Consider the following 17,110-nt stretch of genomic DNA (forward strand, 5'->3'; position numbering starts at 1 on the left):
CATGGGCACTCCCCGTGTCAAGAAAGACAGGGCTCTCAAGTGACACAGCGCCATAACGCACTCCGGTGTGACCAAAACCCTCCATGCGCCATGACGCACAAGGTCCAGCCTGAGGGAAGCCACCCACCGCTGGAATTCCCTCATGTGGAGGCGACCAAGATGGACTATGAGGATGGCAGATGCCATCAGACCGAGAAGTTGAAGACATAATCTGAACCGAACAGATTTGCGCAGACGAAAAAGCGCAAGGCATGACTTGAAAGTCTGCACTCTCTCCGCCGTGAGGCGGGCCATGAATGACACCGAGTCCCCGAGATAATCCCAGAAAGATTATGCTCTTTGTCAGAGAAACCATGCTCTTTTCCGCGTTTATCACAAAACCTAAGTCGGATAGGTGACGTATGTCAACACCCGTGTGCACTCTGAACTCCTTTTCCGTGTGTGCCAACAGGAGCCAGTCGTCCAGATATGTTGCTAAGCGGATGCCCTGATGTCTCAGCGGGTCAAGGCTGCGCAGTGTGGACATGAGCCGGGAACATCAATAGCCTGCCGGGCATGTTCCAGCCCCAAGCAGCTCAAACAGACCTGGTGAGTGTCTTGCTCGAGATCTTGTTTCCACAGCGCCAGAGACGGGGTTCGTCTCCGGTACCCCTGGTCTGAGGATTTTTCTTAATTTCCATTCCTGCGAGCTGGTGTGCAGACAGGAGCAGAGATGGCTAGCTGGTATGCTAACCGAAGCCAAGAGATTAGCTGGAGTGCTCGAGCAGCTGTGGTGGGGAGTCGAGAATCATATTCAAGCCGTGGAGGGCGAGGTAACACCAAGTCTGATCTGGTGTGACCGTAGAGGCAGAATCTAAAGTTAGCTAGTGCCCGGCGACAGAAGCTAGGTAAGATCTGTCTGTGGACAGTTAAGCTAGCTAACCCCAGACGTGAGATAAGCTTCGGGTGAGAAGAGGTTTTTGAATGACGTAATGCTGTCCGCACACATCTTTTATGGTAGGTGGCACTAGTCCACCTGATGCGGATGGACACTTTCAGCAGCCAGTCAGGATTGGCGGAATGAGATAAGTGCTTCTGAGGGTCACAGCGAGGCTTGCTTCCCATAGTGAGACATTGAAACGAATATTATGAAAAAGAACTAAAATAGATGAATCTGCGTCACAAAATAGGTTATCAATCAAAAGTTTCACATTTTAACTGAAACGACATACCCACTTTTGAGTGAAGCTCAAGCTTCCTCTTGTTTTTTTTTTTTTTTGTTTTTTTCCTCTTGTTTGCAGTGGATGGAAATTGTCTTTTCATCACCATCTCTTCACTTGCACTGGTGCCCGGCTCTGAGCAATGATGGGCCAGATGTTGATTGTGAATCATTACAGCAATGTGTGTGGCACATGACAGATGTTAACTGACATGACTTGGCACGTGTGGGCCTTGTGACTGATGCCTTGGGGGCGTCACGAACTGCTCACACCAGGGACACTGTGGTGAACATATGTGTCTTGAAGGCCTATTATCCCCCGGTGTTCATATTAAGTCCAGATTGGCTACCCAAGATTTGGGGTGATCAGACCAACTATTTGGTTATCATAGTTGGAAGAACACAGGTGCAGATTTGACAAAGCAGAGATTCTCACATTGCATTGTCAAAGCAATAGAAAAGGCCTATGATGGAGAATTTCTCCAGGTTTCATAGAGTCAGTGTTGCATTGGGTGATATGTTAGCTTTAGACATAGGCATCAAACCAATATGTGGGCCACTATTCTTTGTGACATTGTAGGCATTATCATCTGCTTTAGTAACTGCACTAGTAGTCAGGAAGGAATGAAACAGGACTTAAGTTAGGAAGGTAGCTATGTTTCTGTGAATTCCTGCATGACTGCTAATGACTTTGGTCCCTCAGATTCTCTAAGTGAGAAAATTCTAGCAAGCAAAGAGCAGACTTTTACTTTTGTTCCAAGGGGGGTTCATGTGATCTACATGGTTACGTCAGTGTGAATTTCTTATTATTAATTTTCAACCATCAAGAAGCATGGGTGGTATTTTGCAAACACCATTGGCAGTTGCCCAGGAAGTCAGAGAAACATAGTTACCTTTGTAACTTACATTGTTCATGTAAACTTTCAACATAAATACCAGAATAACTAATTTGAGTGCGCTCTACCTTGGCTTCATTGTAACTGATTTTAATTTTAATAACAGCGAGTTGTTGATAAATTGTTTAAGAATGTCATCATAAGTTCCCTCCCCTGAATATGGTAAAGTGATAGGTTGAAGCTACAGTGGAGCTGTTTTTCTGGGCACCCAAATCATAGAGTCATCAAAGACCAAATGACAGGATTCAGGATAGTGAAAACAATAGTTGTCTTTGCTGCTTTATTGAACTGGTACTGAGCATTTAGCCAGTGGTTCACTTTCTTTTAAGATATTTTTTTTTTTTTTTTTGGCATTTCTGCTTTATTTGATAGTGATAATAGAGAGAGACAGGAAAGGCAGAAGGGACAACATGTGGCAAAGGGCCCAGGCTTGGATTCAAACCCAGGATCCTGTGGTTAGGACTCAGCCTTAACAAGTGGTATGCGCTCTATCACGTGAGCTACTGGTACCCTGTCAGTGTGACTGTCTTATTATTAATTCTCAGTCTTCATCAAGCGTGGGTAGCACAATTCCCTTTGCAGACATCACTGGCAGTTGTTGAGGAAACCAGAGAACCATAGTTACCTTTGCAACTTAAATCATTTGCACAAACTGTCAGAATATATAACAGAATAACTAATACGAGTGCTGCCTAATCACTTTAAACACTACTCTCTGCCACCCTGCTCTTTTTTTAAACAAATGGTTTCATGTCCCACTAGTAATAAAGCTTGGGTGACAAGTTAGGTTAAAGCTGTTATTAATAGGAAGAACACTGCATTCTGAAGGAATGATGTCCAATAGTAATACAAAGGGCTTTTGGAATGGCATGAAATCTGTTACTGGTTATGGGACCAGTAATCCTGGTTTCCAGTTTTCCTGGTTCTAGGATAAATATAAATGAGGCAAACCAGTTCTTTGCAAGGTTTGATGAATTTGATTCTTCTCCTTCTCATGAGAGCATCCTCTCATGTCTTGCACAGTAGAGTAGAGTAGAGTAGTCCTGAGGACTGTATTAATGATCACGTTAGAACAGCAGTTCAGGTGCCTTAAGGCAAACAAGGCATCAGGGCCTGATGGTGTCTATCCACACACCCTTTGCCCTTTTGTCAAGATAAAAAATCATCACACATAATGAAATGGTTTGAAAGGGCTGTCCTTGGTCACGTGAGTAGACAGGTATCTATCTTTCAAGATCCCTGATGCTGCACTTTTAATGCTTCACAGCATTTACAGCCACCTTGAAACTAGTGATGTGTGCACATATCCGGTTAGCCAGTTAACCAGGCATTTTAAATTAACCTGATATTCAAAACAGTTAAATGGTTAATGACCATTTCTAAAATAACATTTGTATTCATTTTATAGGGTGTAAATATAAATGAAGTGAACAGTGAGATTTAAGATAATGAGTGAGGTCTAATGACGTTATGTAGGCTGTGTTAGTATGTACAATATTTCTGGACTTCTACCAAGAAACAGCTGAGGCAAACTGAAGTGAAGCTCAGTTTGGGATCATTTTACAACATGAATCAAACAGTGTAATCTAATTGAATCTAATCTAATCTAATTTAATCTAACTCATTCCTAATGGCTTCATTGTGACCAATTTCAGTTTTAATAACAGAGAGAGGTTGATGCATTGTCTCAAGAATGTCATCATTTTTTCACCTGAATATGGTAAAGTGATAGGTTGAAACTACAGTGGAGCTGTTTTTCTGGGCACCCAAATCATAGAGTCATCAAAGAACAAATGACAGGATTCAGGATAATGAATACAACAGATGTCTTTATTGGACTGGTACTGAGCATTTAGCCATTGGTTCATATTTTATGAACTTAGCTGATAGACGACAACATCTGGCCTCAGTGTTTTTTATTCAGCAGCATCAGACTGAAAAGAGAAGGAAATGAAAATATTGAATAGATAAAATCTCCAATTCACAGAAGAGATCATCTTTTTCTAATCACTTATGTTAGAACTTAAATGTGGTTGCTATATACAGTAAAGTAATCATGTATATAATACATACTCTATACTGTAATGAAATCACTCTCATAATATCTAATGTGAGCAAAATGATATTATGTGCATGCAAGCAACATATCAAACATACCTTTCCAGCCTCACGGCTCTTGGCTCTCAGCTTGTTGACCTGTGACTCAGCGATGTCAGCACGCTCCTGAGCTTCCTCAAGCTCATGCTGCACCTTCCTATACCTGGACAGGTGAGTGTTGGCCTGTTCCTCCTGTGAGGGATTTGGAGGTACATTTTCTTAGTTGTAAGTGATATTATGATGATATTATTATACTTTCATTCTCAAAGAAATATATTATTTTGCATCATTGTATTTGACATACAGCCTCCTCAGCCTGTCTCTTGTAGGCCTTGACTTTGAGCTGCAGCTTGTCCACCAGATCTTGAAGTCTGGTCACATTCTTCTTGTCCTCCTCAGTCTGAAGAGAATAAAGGATTGTTAGTGATAGAGTGTAGAGGTAGAATGAAGGATAAATAGTGATAGTTATTTAAGAGGGCGAACAGTACCTGGTAGGTCAGCTCCTTCACTCTCCTCTCATATTTGCGGACTCCCTTAACAGCATCAGCTCCACGTCTCTGCTCAGCCTCAACTTCACTTTCAAGCTCACGCACCTGTTATGTGAATATAAATAATGAATCAAAATGTTGTAGGATCTACAAAAATAGAATTGCAATGTATTCCACATTATGAGAATTATGATTTACATATTGAGATTAACAAATTGTGAACATGAACATATAGGCCTACAATACCTACCCTGGACTCCAGTTTCTGGAGCTGCTTCTTGCCACCCTTCATGGCCAGGTTCTCAGCCTCATCCAGGCGGTGCTGCAGGTCCTTGACTGTGACCTCCAGGTTCTTCTTCATCCTCTCCAGATGAGCGCTAGTGTCCTGCTCCTTCTTCAACTCCTCAGCCATCATGGCAGCCTTAAATGAGAGAAATATCATTAATTATTTGACCTCTATACTGTTGTTGTATTGAGGTAAAATGTTTTGTCTGCAAGGAACAGAGTAGAGGCAGAGATGTAAACTCACATCAGTGATAGCTTTCTTGGCCTTCTCCTCAGCATTTCTTGCTTCCTGGACAGAGTCATCAACTTCACCCTGAACTTGTACAAGGTCAGCCTCCAGCTTCTTCTTGGTGTTCATAAGACTGGTGTTCTGGTTATGAAAAAAACAAGACAGTATTTTTAAGACATGGCTTTTATATCTTTGAAGGGATGTGATACTTGTTAACTGTTAGCCACAAACCTGAGAGTGCAGCAGTCCCACACGCTCACTAGCATCAACCAGCTCCTGCTCAGCCACTTTGCGGCCTCTCTCTGTTTGCTCCAGAGCAGATCTCAGCTCATCAATCTCCGCCTGCATCAGGCCATTTCTACGCTCCACCATGGCCACCTGCTCCTTCATGTCTTCCTGTCCCCTGACAGCATCATCAAGGTGCAGTTGAGCATCCTGGAAGAGAATAAAAAAATGTATGTTAAATGCCTCAGCTCACCTACGAGACATATGTATTACTGCTTGAAGGTCCATTACCTTGAGCTGTCCCTGGACATTCCTGAGTTGTTTCTGGGCCTCAGCAGCCTGCCTGTTGGCATGGCTTAGCTGAATCTCCATCTCATTCAGGTCTCCCTCCATCTTCTTCTTGACTCTCAGGGCATCATTTCTACTCCTAACCTCAGAATCCAGAGTGCTCTGCATGGACTCAATCACCCTCTGGCTGTTCCTCTTGATCTGCTCCATCTCCTCATCCTTTTCTGACAGCTTCCTGTCAACTTCACCCTTGACCTGGTTGAGCTCAAGCTGAACACGGAGAATCTTGGACTCCTCATGCTCGAGTGTACCCTTGAAGTAATTTGAACACATACATTATTAAAGTTCAGCTACTGACTATTCGGGGAGCTGATTTTGTAATGTGCACTATAGTACCACAAGTGGTCAGAAACTCGAGAATCAAGCAGTGTGTCAAGAATTGACACACTGCTGGATTTCAACAAAGTAACCAAACATGAGAAATTGTTATCAGCTCCTGATTTTGTTGTACCTCTGCTTCTTCCAGGGCTGTCTGAATTTCAGACTTCTCAGTCTCCACTGTCTTCTTAGCTTTCTCCAGCTCATGGATGCTCTTTCCAGTCTCTCCAAGCTGTTCAGTCAGGTCTGAGATCTCCTCTGTATAAAAAATAAAGTTACTTGTAATTTCTGTATATAACTGGCTATAATAAATTATTGTGTGGTCAAAAGTAGATCATATTAACATACGCTGCAGGTTCTTGTTCTCTCTCTTCATGGTCTCCAGATGATCCAGTGTCTCCTCGTAAGAGTTCTTCATCTTGAACAGTTCAGTGCTGAGTGAACGAGCCTCTTTCTGAGCTCCTTCCAGCTCTGCCTGGCCCTCCTCATACTTCTGTTTCCATTCTGCAAGGACCTAGTATAATATAGTCAAAATTATTAATGGATATTTCTTTTCATTTTGTACCTTTTATTGTATTTAATACATTGAGCTTTTATTTCTTTTACCTTGTCAAAGTTTCTCTGCTTCTTATCAAGGTTAGCAGCCAGAGCATTAGCTCTCTCCACATCAATCATGAGGTCCTCCACCTCACCCTGCAGCCTCTGTTTGGTCTTCTCCAGAGAGGCACACTTTGAGTTCACAGCCTCTATGGACTCCTCAGCCTCCTGCAGGCGCTGGGCAAGCTTTTTCCTGTAGACAAAAAGATTGATTTAGCTCTAGTTTTTGTCAATATATGGACTGAGCCTGTTCAACAAAAGAAAAAAAAAACTTCTGTGGTTACTTGGCTTCCTCCAGCTCCTCAGTACGCTGGATAGCATCAGTTTCATATTTGGATCTCCACTGAGCCACCTCGCTGTTGGCCTTGGACATGCCACGCTGCAGCTCAGCCTTGGCCTCCTGCTCCTCTTCAAACTGCTCTCTGAGCAGGTCGCAGTCATGACGGGCTGACTGAACACCATGGGCCAGGGCATTCTTGGCCTAACACAATATAGCGGGATACCTTTTAATCACTCCATGTAACATACAAATACTATATTTAGATAAATTATCTTCAGAGTTGGATCTAGGGGTCTCCACTGTTATTTACTCAGTCCTAAAACAGCCCCAATTTCTGCTATATGAAATTTAACAAAACAAAATAAAATCTCATGGAGGGGATGATGAACATTTTTTTTTCATTGTGGGACAGAAAGTTTTCTTAGCTGGGGCATGGTGGATTCAACACCTTTGAAAATATAATATAAAAAAAAATTGTCATACCTTCACTTCCTCCTCAATGTGCCTCTTGAGCTCCTCAATCTGCTGAGTGAAAGCCTGCTTGCCCCTGGTCAACTGGGCAACAAGCGCTTCTTTCTCCTCCAGCTGGCGAGCAAATTCACCTAAGTGATTACATGAAAACTTGTTATTTATGAACTTGTTGAACACCATCCACTAACTAGTTTTCATAACAGTTTACTCACCATTCTCTGTTGCAAGTCGTGCCTTGTGTGCACTCATGTCATTTAGCTGGCGAACATTCTCATCATTTTTGGCCTTGAGTTCACTCATTTGGTCCTCAAGAGTTCTGCACATTTTTTCCAAGTTGCCCTATCAACAACAAAAATCAGTACATGTAAAAACATGTAATTAAGCAATCAAAATGTTGAATTTTTACTGTTCTTCTAGCAATACTTCATGCAGTAGTGCTGTAAAACTTTGTAAATGCACAATAATAACTAAAACAAAGGAAGGAAAGAGTTAAAAAAATAAGGTCTGTAAATTCTTGTCATAGCACCTGCTGCCACATTCATTTACCTCTCTTCCATATTTTTACATGTAGTAGTTGAGAGGATTTTTTTTCTTTGACAAATGATTTACCTTTGATTTGGCAACGTTCTCCATGTTGCTAGAGAGGTCATCAATCTCCATCTTGTACTCGCTCTTCTCCTTCTCCAGCTTCTGCTTGACACGCTGCAAGTTGTCAATCTGCTCTCCCAGCTCTGCAACACTGTCAGCCTGCTTCTTGCGGAGAGCTGATGCAGTAGCTTCATGCTGCAGGGTGGACTCCTCAAGGTCACGACGCAGCTTCTGGAACTCAGCTTCACGCTTCTTGTTCATCTCAATCTGAGCAGCTGTTGCTCCACCAGCCTCCTCAAGTCTCTCGCTGATCTCCTCAAGCTCCCTGGAGAGATCAGCCCTCTGTTTCTCGACCTTGGCCCGGGCAGCCCGCTCAGCCTCAATCTCCTCTTCAAGCTCCTCAATACGAGCCTACAGTGTGATCAAAGTAATGTCAGATAGGCCTTTCACCCTGAATATCCTGAATCTGAATCCATGTGTTGTTATTGGCTCAGTGAATCTGAGATGCATGCCAACTATATTACCTGGAGTTCCTTGATCTTCTTCTGAAATTGAGCACCAAGGGATTGTTCATCCTCAATCTTACTGAGGAGCTGGCTGGTTTCAAAGTCTTTCCTTGGTGTGGAAAATACAGGAGTTACACATTTATTACACTTTAGTGCAGATCTATACATGGAAGCAGGAATCGTGAGAAGTTTATCAAGAATTAATTTTTAACTCACTTCTTGATTTTCTCATCAGACTGCTGTTTGTCATTCTCCAGATCCATTATGGATTCCTGGGCCAGTTTCAAATCTCCCTCAAGCTTCCTCTTGGCTCTCTCAAGGTCCATGCGGAGCTTCTTCTCTTGTTCCAGTGAACCCTCAAGCTGTTGAATTACAGTTTTTAACAGAGGTTATTTAGTGCATAGTCTACATTAAGACACAGTTATCTTAAAAAGAAGGGATGGAAATAACAGTTTTCTCACATCGTCCACTTGCTGTTCCAACTTGGTCTTGGACTTGGTCAGAGTGTTGACTTTGTCTTCCTCTGCCTGGAGATCATCCAGTGTCTGCTGGTGGGCCTCTTGGAGGGCCTTCTTCTCCTTGGTTAACTTGGCAATAGACTCATCTTGAGATGCCATCTCCTCTGTCAGGTTTTTAACCTTATTATGGAAATAAGGGTTACATTATATTTTTATGACTTTATATGTACATAAATGGAAAGCATGAGCATATATAATCTATTTATCTGTTATAAATTTAAAAAAATTAACCTTATTCTCAGTGGCATGTTTCTCCTTCTCCACTTTGGCCAAGGTGAGCTCCAAGTCATCAATGTCTTTCTTCAGCTCAGAACATTCATCCTCCAGTTTCCTCTTCTTGGCAGTCAGTTCAGCATTGATTTCCTCCTCATCCTCTAGTCTCTCATTGGTCTCTTTGAGTTTGGCTTCAAGCTGAATCTTGCTCTTAATGAGCCCTTCACATCTTTCCTCAGCATCAGAGAGATTCTCAGATTCCTAGTTGATTATATATGTGTGTTATTTATTAATAATTTTACAATATCAATACTTTTTTGAAACAGCATATCAGTTCTTATATTTAACTTACAGAAGCTACTTGCAGTTGCAAATCATTCTTTTCCTGCAGCAGAGAAACCATCTTTTCCTCCAGTTCCTTCTTCTTGGCCTGTGCAGTAGCCAGGTCTGACTTCATCTTATCATAGTTCTCCTTCATCTGTTGCAGTTCCTTCTCAGTCTCAGCACTCTTGAGAAGAGGCTTGATCTTGAAGTACAGTTTCAACCATGGCCAGTTTTTCACATTCATGAATGAACGGATATTATACTGGATGGAGTAGATAGATTCCCTATAAAGTCAATCAAAACCAAAATGTAATTTTTGCTTCAGTGTGATTTTGTGTAATTGGCTGGTATAATAATTAATCTGATGTGATTTAGGTGGAGAGCACAATTTATTTTACTCTAATGTTATCCTACCTCCTCTCCATCATCTTAACAAACTCCTTCCTCATGACGTATCCTCTGCAGAGAGCCTGAGTCATGGTCACCAGCGTTGCCAGTTTCTCATCTCTCATCTCTTCCAGGGTACCCAGCAAACCAGCTTTGAAGAACACCTGTATTGATTAAGTGAAATTGGTCATGGGTACACAGGGATAAAGCAGAAGATGCAAGGAAAGTCTATTCATATGGCCTGCAAAAATGAACCTTGGTGTGTCCAAACTTGTACTGAGTATGGTCCACATCAATGGAGCCCAAGAGCTTCTCTGAAGCTTTCTTGTTGTCAATGAATTGTCCCTCAGGGATGACGCTTGCATTCAATACTTTGTATCTGTGGGAGAAAAAAATGATCAGTTGGATACAAAGCTTTTATTTACAGCACAAGGACATTAGATGGCTTACATATCTCATGTTACGCAGCACAGGCTTTGGGCAGTGAAACATGGATAGGTCACCTCTGCTTGAAGTCACCATAGAGGATTCTGCTGGGGAAGCCCTTTCTGCAGATTCTGATACCCTCCAGCACACCATTACACCTCAGCTGGTGGATGACCAGGAAGTTCTCCATGAGACCTAAACATTGTATAAAAAAGTATTCAGTAACATTTTTATGTACGTTCATATTTTGTATTAATGAGTAGCTGTTGTGTTTTTACCTGGGGTCTTTGATTCATTTGGAATCAGGCAGCGCACAAAGTGAGGATGAGTGCTCCTCAAGTTGGTCATCAATTTGCCCAAGTTCTCCTGGAGGGTGAAAATTTTTCATTACAACAAAATTTGGCTTCAAGACTAGAGATACTCATGCTGAGACAGGCCTTTATCCTTGTTCTTAAACAAATATGTGGATGTTTAGCATACCCTGAAAAGAGCAGATACAGTCTGGAAGGAACCACCCTTCTTCTTTCCGCCCTTCTTGCCACCACCTCCAGAAGCCTCTGTTTTTCAAAACATAGTGTCTTACAGTTCCACTGAATGAATACATTCATGTTCACTAAGGGAAAATGCATTTTTTACTTGATTTAGTTATGTGAATGAACAGATTAATCTCTTACCCTCAGCTCCAGCATGGGCCACATACAGCATAGCAAGCAGTTTGTTTGCAGACTTCTGGTAGAGCTGAACAACTGAATCGTTCAGGGGGTCCTTGTTCTTGTCCAGCCAGCCAGCGATGTTGTAGTCCACTGTACCGGCGTAGTGAACCAGGGAGAAGTGAGCCTCGGCCTTGCCCTTGCCGGGCTTAGGCTTCTCAAAGGCCTTGGTCTTGCCAAGATGCTGATCATGCAGCTTGTTCTTGAAAGTTGTGTCTGAGGCCTTGGGGAACATGCACTCCTCTTCAAGGATGGAGAAGATGCCCATTGGCTGATGGAGATTTAGTTCAAATGGGAGAGAATTAGGAATTAAAATGTTGGTACAAATTCAGAAATCAGTTGTGCTGGAGAGACCTTACTTACCTTCTCAATAAGCTCAATGCAGGCAGCCAAGTCCATACCAAAGTCAATGAACTCCCATTCAATGCCCTCTTTCTTGTATTCCTCTTGTTCCAGGACAAACATATGTTGGTTGAAGAACTGTTGCAGTTTCTCATTGGTGAAGTTGATGCAGAGTTGCTCCAAGCTGTTGAACTGTAAAAATATTACACGTGAAATCAGTGAAGTGGATAACAAGCATCAGCATTTTGCTACTGCTTAAGTGTTATTACTGTAATTAACTCACATCGAAGATCTCAAATCCAGCAATATCCAGCACACCAATGAAGAACTGTCTTGGCTGCTTTGTGTCCAACATCTCGTTGATACGGATGACCATCCACAAGAACATTTTCTCATAGATAGATTTACACAGAGCGCTGACAGCATTGTTGACCTAAAAACAAAGGCACAGGACTGACAATTCCTTTTTAAGCTTTTATATAGATTATACATTGTTTATTTTACAGTATTAAAATCAATATTAAAATTATGTGATCAGTGTATATCAGCTCCTTTACCTGTGGCACGGTCTGACCTTTGGTCACCATCTCATTTCCGACCTTGACTCTGGGGTAGCACAGAGCTTTCAGCATATCAGCTGAGTTCAGACCCAAAAGGTAGGCGATTTTATCAGCCACTGATGGAGAGAAATCAGTTTAGCACACAATACACAGCATAGGTTTGATATATGCCATACAAAACAATATTATCAGAATCACCCTCAGTTCCATCTGGCTCAGCCTGCTCCTCACGCTGCTTCTGCTTGAACTTCATATTACCATGATGCATCACAGCACCAGTCAGCTTGTAGATACCGATCTTCTCCTCACCACTGAAGCCCAGGATGTCGATAGCGGTCTACATTGCACATTACACAAATGACTACAAACAATTTTAAATGTTCTGAGTTAAAGGACATAAACATAATTTTGAAATGAATCTTACATCTGTTGCAATCAACTCTTCCACATCATTGATGCTCTTGACAGTGATTTCACCCTGACTGATCATTGGATAGTCATAGGGGTTGGTGGTGATCAAAAGAGCCTCTGGAAGAGATTAGAGATAATAAATGAGACCTCACCTTGGAGTCTTACTGATGGGCCATCTTCTCAAGTTCGGAGTGCAAATTCTTTATTTCTAGGCTGTACTGTAACTTACCCAGAAGCTCAGGTTTGTGTCCAGTCATTAGCTGATAGAAGATATGGTAGCTCCTCTCAGCAGACAGCTGGAAGGTTACTCTGGACTTTTCCAGCAGATCTACAATTTACATACAAGAATTTTTTTTTTATCATGAATAATTAGAGAGTACCAGCAACAATGTATTACACCTTTCTATATCTGGCCACATATCCAAATGTAAATTCAAACAGGTAATTCTGACTTTAGATATGACTTACATGTTTCAATATCAGCTGAAGCCAGTTTGCCAGTTGTTCCGAAGTGGATTCTGATGAATTTACCCTAAGAATTCAAATTGTGGTTAGTTTACCCTATGAAGTCATTTCCCCCCAAAATATGAGTCAATATCATTATAGGGTACCATTTGGTGTCCCGGGCAGAAATCACTCACTTTTCATGAAAAATTTGCAAAATAACAAAACTCTGAGGGTTTATTATAAATGGCCAAACATTTAAACACACATTGGTACAGGGATACATCTTTAAAAGGGTGTTTTTCATATTTAAAAAAAATGTTCTATGATTAGATGCATGTGATTTTGCCATGTCCCAAACTCCTCTCTACTAACTTCACTGAGTGAATTAAGTAGATAAATGATATACAATGTACAAACCTTTTACATGCTCTTGTTGCTCTCATCAAGTACTTGAATAAAATGAGTCAATTGGATCATTTATGGTCTAATTTCATAATAATAATAAACGTTTCGCATGTGTCCCTATATTTGCTGTCCACCCCGTCATTAGGTGGTTACTGCCACTAAAAGAAACCACCTGCTGTAATCAGTGACATCACTACCACTGCTTTGTCTTTTACAAATGAAGTGAAGAATAGCTCCTGCAGAGAGAGTACATATCAACATTTATATTTTGACATTTTCATCATTTTATGATTGAACTTGAATGTGTTCAATCTTAATGTGTCCACCCTGTCATTGCAAAAAATGAATCTATATAAATGCTTTTCAGAAATTCAAAATATGTTTGTTAAAGTATACAGAGTCACCTTCCTAACGGATACATGTTGCTAGCTAATGGCCCAACATGTGCTCATTAAATGCAAACTTCAGCCAAAAACGTCCACCCTGTCATTGTCCACCCCGTCATCAAGTCCAGTTTTATAACAGTTTATAAGTTTTTCAGTGTTTTTTTGTGATAGGCCTACATTTAGGGACCAACATGTTTTTGTTTTGTTTGTATTAATCTTGTTTTTTTCGTCTAGTTGAAGGTTTTATTTATTTATTTTTGCTGTTGTTGAGTGTCATTTCCAAATGTAGCCTACCTGTGCACAATTCAAAATACAGTAGGTGAAAAAAGTCATGTTTTGACAAAAAACATTTGTTGACAAAACCGTAACATTGTTTCCTTTAAATATATATGAGGCACTTCACTATTGTCCACCCTGTCATGCCAAGGTCCACCCCGTCGTGTTCATGTTTTACGTGAATAAATTATTATTTTCACAAGTTATCAAAACCTTTTGTGTGATTTTGCTCTGAAGAGATTAGGGCCAAACAGTATTATTTCAAAGTTTGACCAGATACCTTTATTTATAGAGTTTATTCAGAAAAGAAAGTACAACTTTCACAGATTTTACATATACAAACATATTTTTCCATAATTTCTGTATTTTTGAGAGATGTTTTCCACAAACTAAAATATATTCCTGAATGAGGGACCAAATACCTTTCTGAAAATGTACATTTTGTAATCAATATATGATTAGAACATATTTACTCTATTTAGAAATTGTCCCATGACAGGGTGGACACATTTTGCAATTCGCTATGCTTGCAGTCAATTTCTAAAAGGTGCAGGAGCTTGACCAACATGCATTTCTAACAGCTTAAGGCCTACTTTATACAATGGATATGGAGTTCAGTGGAAAATCTCATCTTTTTTTGTGTGTCAATGGCATTCTATACTGATATTGACTCATATCTTAAGTGTAGTTTATTGTTTATTTCAATACTTACAAAACGAGATGAGTTGTCATTCCTCACAGTCTTGGCATTACCATAGGCCTCCAGTAGAGGGTTGGCTGCAACGATTTGATCCTCCAGCGAACCCTACATAAAAACAGTGGAATACATTACGTAGGCTGTATCATTAATGTGTCCTGTTCTGTCCTGTTCTGAGCCAAGACACCCAAGTTTACCTGAATTTTGCCAGTTGCTGGTTTGTCCTCTTTCTTTTGTCCAAGCATACCAACTGTAGCAAAGTACTGGATGACACGTTTGGTGTTGACAGTCTTTCCAGCACCGGATTCTCCACTGGGGATGAGCGAGAGACATGCGTTTATTTTTTTCATTTCCACAAAGCTCCTATTGCAGTGATGCAGTGAGTTGTATGTGTACTTACGTAATAAGGATAGACTGGTTCTCACGATCTGAAATATACAGAGAGACGGAGAATAAACAGAGGTTACTTTCAGTGTTAAATCATGTTCTCTTACGCAATTTTTAGAATTGTATATAGTATATACCTATATACTAAGTTCTCACCTGTGAGCATGAACTGATAGCCATTGTCAGAGATGGAGAAGATGTGGGGTGGAGCCTCAATCCTCTTCTTGCCTCTGTATCCTGCCACAACCACAGCATCGTACACAGGAAGCCACTTGTAGGGGTTCACAACGACGCAGAACAACCCAGAGTAGGTCTGTAATTGTGAAGATTACATTTTCATTTCAACATACATGGCACATTTAACCATAAATATAACCATCAGAAAGAATGTTTTTTTTACTCAACATCTTACACACATTTGAAAATATAAGTGAGTGACTCACAAACTGTACAAGTACAGTAAGTGCAACGTAGGTTGAGGGAAAGTTGATTTAGTAAAAAGATGTATCATAATGTTTTATTGCAGAACAACTACTTGAATGTACTGAACAGCACAAGTACAAGATGATATCTGTTTTTGGCAGCTTAGTTGTAATATTTATAATAGTGTTGCCTGTTGCTGAAATTATATGTGGTCATGTGGAATAGTTATAAAATTTTAACTGAAATTGCAGACCTACATTTAACCCACTCCCATTAATTAAGGCTTACCTATAAATAAATGGTAAATGGTTGCATAGCCGTTACACATGGCTATGCCTATTTATAACACTCATAAGGACTATTAATTGGTCACACATCACATCACATATCGTCAGTACTTAGTGGGGACGTTCAATATATTTAAGTTAGTGGGGACTTTCAGTATATTTGACAACATAATAAGACCTAAGGCAAACTCACGTAGATCATCCATGATGCAAAACGCTCTTTGAGGTTATACAGCACGGCAGGCTCGTTGAGGTGGGTCATCATGGCCATGTCCTCAATCTTATCGAACTTTGGAGGGTTCATGGGGTGGATGTCGTCCTCTTTCACAGTGAGGGTCTGAAAACCAAATACAGTGAAGAAACTTAATATAAAGTTTTACAAAAATCACATTATTAACAAAGAGTTTCTATGCACATACCTTTCCTGTAACAGTCTCCACAGTGGCTTTGCCACCCTCTCGTTTGACGAGTTTACCCTTGAGGTACATCTCCTCAGGTTCAGCGACAAAGAAGGCGCTTTTGGCATCAAATGGAGCTGTTTGAGCCTCAATCCTCTCCTTTTCTGGTTTGCGGAGGTAGATGGCCGCAGGGCCATACTGCTCCATTTCCGCGTCTGTGCTCATCTTGGCACTTTAGTGGAGACTGAAAACATGAAGAGTGCAAATAGTTTACAAATGTTTTGATGAGATGCAGATGATATTTTTGTATTGTTTATCTATCTGGTATTTTGAATGTTCTGTTATTTATAGCTTTATGTTTTACCTCAGCTGATCCCAGAAATGAGTTGTACAGTATCTGGTGTAGTCTCAAGAAGCTATGAAAAAATGATCAGATAGTCAAACACAAGTACAGTAACTTGTGTACAATAGTTTTTCAAATTTTAAAAATTACATTTGTATTCAAAACTCAAATATCAATGTAAGGTGTGAAAGTGTCACCCAGGCAAGACCTCTTCAGGTACATTTAGCCAGCTAGTTAGCAAAATACTCACAATATGCCAGGTCATGAGTTTCTGTGATATAAATCACAGAAACTCATGCATCTTAAAATCCAATTTTTGCTCCATCTTTTGAGAAATTGATTATACATACTAATTCAAATACTTGATAATTTATATGTTTTATGTTATATATTATATTTTATTGATAATTTGTAAAATAATCCCTTAGCAGCTCTCATTGCAACAACATTGCAGCAAACATTAAATCGCGATGATGTTGTTTTTTTTTTTTTTTACATTGTTTTTCTCCTACACCACACCCACCCACTGAATTGTTTTATCATAACCAGCTACTGCTCTAAAGAAGTGCAAACAAGAAAACAGTTTTTGAAAAATGTAAATTGTTAACTTGACTATTTTGAAATGGCATGCAAAACATACTTAA

At 40.4% G+C, this 17,110-nt stretch overlaps 1 pseudogene; it reads right to left on the minus strand.

Annotated features, from left to right (window-relative positions):
- Positions 1-4,010: 4,010 nt before the first annotated feature.
- On the minus strand, positions 4,011-16,348 carry LOC115363335 (myosin heavy chain, fast skeletal muscle-like; annotated as a pseudogene).
- Positions 16,349-17,110: the final 762 nt, after the last annotated feature.

The sequence above is a fragment of the Myripristis murdjan genome, chromosome 8 (assembly GCF_902150065.1).
Source record: "Myripristis murdjan chromosome 8, fMyrMur1.1, whole genome shotgun sequence".
Lineage (NCBI taxonomy): Eukaryota > Metazoa > Chordata > Actinopteri > Holocentriformes > Holocentridae > Myripristis > Myripristis murdjan.